General features: G+C 45.3%; 1 long non-coding RNA gene across 1 annotated transcript; it reads left to right on the top strand.

Moving 5' to 3' along the window:
• Nucleotides 1-7: 7 nt before the first annotated feature.
• LOC118169502 lies at nt 8-340 on the top strand. Its single transcript, XR_004752164.1, has 2 exons — nt 8-97; nt 139-340. It is a non-coding gene; the product is annotated as an uncharacterized LOC118169502 (long non-coding RNA).
• Nucleotides 341-5,257: the final 4,917 nt, after the last annotated feature.

Raw genomic sequence — 5,257 nt, 5'->3', positions numbered from 1 at the left:
TTTTTTTTTTTTTTTTTTTTTTTTTTTTTTTTTTTTTTTTTTTTTTCCATCCCCAGATTCAAGTAAAGCACTTCTTACACCAAAACCAGGCTTTGAGGTACAGCACCTCTTTAGCCATTGTTCCAGTGAAGCAAGCAGTGTAGGAACGTGCCCAGGATGGAGCAGAGGTGACAGCCAAGTGAGTCCCGCTTCAAGAAGCACTGTTTGGTGGTCTGTTGCCTTTGCCTGGGGTAGAAGGGTTGTGCACAGCAGCAAGATTAGATCCAAGAGCAGACTGGAGATCTCTGTGGTGGGCCTGGGTCTGTGGATAGCTAAATAAAGATGTTCCAGTGCAAGAGCATGGCTGTCTGCCTAATCATTTACCTCGCCATGGGAAGGGGAAGTACTCCTGTATACAGCAGAGAGCAGACTAGGATTGCAAAAGGCTGTTTTGTAGCCACTGGAGGGGGCCGGAGAACCGTGCTGTCTGCTATTGGGTTACAGGCAAGCAGGCAGGGACCGGACTGGGGTTTCCTGCACCTTTGCCACCCCTGGACAGTTTTCAGGAGAGATACAGCAACTAAATCTGAAGCTAAACTAATGTGAATGTGCAGAGGAGCTCATGCTCTGGAGCCTCTCCCTGCCGAATCCTCTTCCATAAGCTCATGCGGCACCCTGTGTCACCGCTGCTGCTCAGGGTAGCCTGCAGGTCTTGTCCCACCTGGTCCTTTAAAGCCAGCTGGAGAAGGCTCCTTAGACCTCTACTTCCTGCTTCTGCTTTCTTTGTATCCATCTCTGGAAACATAGCTCCTCAGTTTGTACTGGCAGGGAAGTACTGTTAAGACAGGGAAATTCCTTAGCGTATTTTGATTCCTATAACTTTCATTTTTCATTGGAAAAATCCCTATGAGCTTGAGCATTTCTGATGGGTGCTCTGTTCCAGGGATTAGCAGCTGTGGTGCAGACTCTGTTCTGTATTCAGGTAGTAGGAAGAGCATTTTGGGTGCCTGAGAGTTTAGTCCCTGTAGTTATCTCCAATCAAAGATGCCGGTCTCTTTTTTTTTTTTTTTTAGGATTCCTGCTGTTTTCATTTGGAAAATGTTTTGTCCTAGCTGATGCCAGAATTCGCTCCAAAGGCAAAAAGAGAGTTTCTCCTAAATAGGAAGAGGACGATCAAGTGATTTGTGATTATTGTGATGGTGAATCAAAACAAAGCAAAACAAGCCCTAATTTGAGGGCTGACAAACACATCCAACCTTGGAGTTGCTCTGGTTCGGAAGCGGCTCCTTCCTGCCTCCCAGTGCTGAAGTCTCCCCCGATGAGGCTCACGTAGCACCACCCCAACTGGGTGCCCGCGACCCTGCTGGGGAGTGGGTCAGCAGCAGCATCTCTGTGCTGTAGCTTGGTCAGAACAGATTTATTGTCAGCTGGGAGAGCTCTGAGCTGTAAATGCTGGCCTGATAAATGTGGAATTGTTTAAAGGGCTGCTAGGCTCGAGCTGTGATTTTGCATGCTGTTAACCTGTCCCCTCTTGGTCGTCTCCCTGGAGCAGACAGGCTGAGGTTTCTGGTCACTTCTCATTTTGTTCCTTGTATTTTTGGGGAGAAGAGCCCATCTGAGAGCCTGTCCTTGGTTTATGTAATGACATTGCAGCGTTCTCCTTATTACTCATGCTCATCAATCTTATCCTAAGATTTAGCACAGAGTTCCCTTTTCTGCAGCAGCGAGGAAGGGAAGAGGTTTTACCTTGCACTCTGTGATGCTCAAATATTTGCCCTGGGCTATGAAAACCAACCGAGACTGCAGTTAAGCCTCAAAGTCTCCAAGCAGTTCCTCTAGCAAGCGTTACTTCCATTCCCCCAGCTGCTGCTGAGGAAGCCCCTACGTGTTTAACTTGCTTTGTTCCAGCTCCTCCAGGGCTGTCATCCTCCCTGTGTGAGCTCTTTGGCCCCTGGAGTTTGCAACCTGCAAGAGAAAGAAGAAACCCACTGCTCACATTCACTGAGAAACTGGGCAGTGCACTCAGGGCACCAGGCTCCAGCGCCCAGCCGTGGCACAGGAAAGGAGGCTCGAGCCTCTGAGACCATTGCTGCCCCATGGAGCCCCTTAGCTGCCTCCAGGTACACACATTTCCCACTTCTTTCACCACTTTCTCCCCATGGAGCATGTGTACGAGCCTGATTTGTACCGATCTGTTTTGCACTTTTTTCACTTTTTTTGGTTTGTTTTTTGTTTATGCTTTAGAGACAAATGAAATCTGCTTTTGTTTACTGGAAAGTATGCTTTATTTTCTCATCACCGAGCATCTGGTGTTTGTAAAATGCACAACAAATCTTTCCAACAGAAAATCAGCCAGCCTGAGGATGCCTGGCTAGGAGCTCACGTGTGCCATGGTCGTTATCTTAAAGAAGGTACTAAAATGTCCAAACCCAGCTGGCCAAACTGGCTGCACATCAGTGAAAAGCTACAGGTAAAACACTGGGCATTCCTGTTTCCCATCAAATACGTGCTTAACGAAGGCTGGGAGTTACCATGAAGCTCAAGTAAGCCTTTGCCTAAAGGTTTCATGCGGGAAGGAGGCAGAGGTAGGTGGCACGTACCTGCGAGCCCCAGAAATCTGCAGAGACACCATTGCATCTGCAAATATTTTCAAAATAATAAAATCACAGCAGGGGGCATGAGGCATTCAGAAAATATGCAGAGGTATCTTGGGCACTTTGGGTGAGGGAGGCATGAGGCCCAGGCTGATGGAAGCAGCCTTTGAATCTCCATATCCTTTGGGTGGGAGCCACAAATTGCAGTGAGGTGACAAATGTCCATCACCTTGAGTGCCACCATGCAGAGGTGGCTGCAAGTTCAGCCTGGACTTGGCTCTTTTGGGACTGGCTCTGAGCGTGGGAGGTGAGGACCAGAAAATGGCCAGTGCTGGAGGTCAAGATCTTTCACTAGGAAGGCAGAGAGAAAAATAAAGCTGTGGTGGATAAGACAGACCAGGACAGCTCTGTCGTTGATTAATGGCTTCAGCCATCCCCCAGAAGGTAGCAGGATGATGTACGATCTATACACAGTCCACTCCCCATGGCATGGGCTTTCTATAAGCTTTCCAAACATACCAGGGTGAGGTGATGCTTGCAGACACGGCATTTTCTCTGATGGCATCCTTCCACAATCATCTGAAAGCTGCTAAGGGAATTTGGAAGCTGGTTTCCAGCCACGATTTGCTTGGCCAGCTCTGCACTTGCCTTTAATTTTAATAATTTGGCGACATCCATTTATTTAACATTTTGCAAAGCAGGGTCTGCATTTGCTCAGAGAAAATGAGAGTTGAAGGATGGTAAAATGCCTTCATAAACTGGAAGTTAAATTAAGAAATCACTTTAAAAGCATTGAGTGCTGTTAGCTCCGTGTAGTGTCATTTACAGCATTGAGAGTTGTGGTACCATTCGGAGGCACGGAAGATTAAGGAGGCACAGGGAGTGGGGTCGATCGTTTTGTGGGTGTTTCTGGCTTTTCTGAGCCTGTTTTTATGTGCAGTTGGGATGTAATAATAGATTCATAGCTTTTTTTTTTTTTTTTTTTTTTTTTTTTTTCCCCACAAAGCAGTTTTTACCAACAAGTCTTAATTTTGGAATTTTTCAGCATTTAAACATTTTGTGTCAGTATGAAAGCAGTTGCTGATTTTTTTCTCTTATATTTGATTGTATCAATATTATTCTATGACACTGCCTATAATGAAAATGAGTAAACTGTCTCATGATGCAACAGTGTAAATATTTATTTTTTTTTATTATTATTTCTAAATTGCTACTAGCAGCTGCAGCTTGGTCTTGATTGGGACATACAGTTTTTTTTCATAGCATCTCCTCTTCGTGTTTTAGTGAAATTGTGATGATTTGAGATGGAGTATATTGTTCCAACCACATGATGAAACACAGTAAAAAAGAAAAAGGAAGCGAAACATGAAATAAAATCAACCCTAACAATTCTACATGGCAGTACAAAATATTGGGTTTCACAAAACCTGTATTTTTATGAAGAAAATATCTTTAGACTACTTCTCTTCATACATTCTCATTGAAAGAAATATAATGTGACATCAAGTAAATTTGTTTACTGCTTTTTAAAAGTGAACTGTTTTCCTTAGTTCCCTGTTGTCCTAGGAAGAGGGTTAAGGTTAGAGACTGGGCGCTATGGTAGATGCTAAGCATGTTCCCATGGCTCGCTTGGGCACCACCACATTCACAGGTGGGTGCTCCAAGCAGCCTCCCAGAGCATCGTAGTGTGATGCCAGCCTGCACAGATGACCGATGGAGGCCTGATCATGTCCTGGTGCTGGGTGATCTCTCAGAGCAGTGCTGGGCTAGGAGAGCAGAAGTTTCCAATTATGCTAGCTCCACTCCTGGTATCGGTTCCTGTAATGACCAAACTCCATTAGCGTAACTTTCTTCAAGCCAGAGCATCAAAGCAGATGTTCTTCTTCCCCATAGCTGGCGACTGCTGCCAGGCTGGAGGCTGGTCATCTGCATATTCACATGCAGCTTTCCCTGCCTGCCTCAGCAGCTACGTGGCTTTCATGGCACAGTTCTGCAGCATCCTGTCCAAACCGCCCATCATTTGTAGCAGAACTAGAGCCTAAAGCCTGTCTGTGAATTCTGTAGGTTGAGAATAATTTGGTAGCCTCAGACAGAGTCTGGTCAATCTTGCTGGGAGTTGTTCTTGCTGGGAGTTCGGTGAACTTTGGGTTTAGTCCATAAACCTTTGGTTTAGTGATAACCCTAAATATTTCATGCATCGTAGACTATGAATGATGCAAAGATGTCAGCAAAACCCATCGTGCCAATGCAAACAACTCTAGGAAGTTTTACCGTTCCCATTGCTGGTGCGTGAACTTTGTTTCTTTTTGCTCTGTGCATGTGCACATGCATGAAGAGCCAAAGAAAATAGGGGCAGGTATAGGTGAATCCTATAGTGCTTGTAACACCAGCTATGCAAAGATAAAAAACAGGATAGTTAAAGGATATTTGAACACTGAGACTTCCATAACACTGAGAAAAGTTCTGTGCCGGTGTGAAGTGCTGTGGATTTGTATTTTCTCTCCAGCATTTTAAATGCTGTGGAAGCACAATTATTATACGCCATTCCACCCCAAACCAGCACAGGACTCGCTGGACAGCCTTGGCTTGATGCACTTTCACGTGGGATCTTCTTCAGGGACCAGCAGGGATATGGACAACACCATCCTGCTGTTTGGAAAGAGATGATTTAATTGGCGATGCAT

Source organism: Oxyura jamaicensis, chromosome 7 (assembly GCF_011077185.1).
Source record: "Oxyura jamaicensis isolate SHBP4307 breed ruddy duck chromosome 7, BPBGC_Ojam_1.0, whole genome shotgun sequence".
Classification (NCBI taxonomy): domain Eukaryota; kingdom Metazoa; phylum Chordata; class Aves; order Anseriformes; family Anatidae; genus Oxyura; species Oxyura jamaicensis.
The sequence above is the reverse complement of the archived record's forward strand: the minus strand, read 5'-3'. Positions and strand labels throughout refer to the sequence as shown.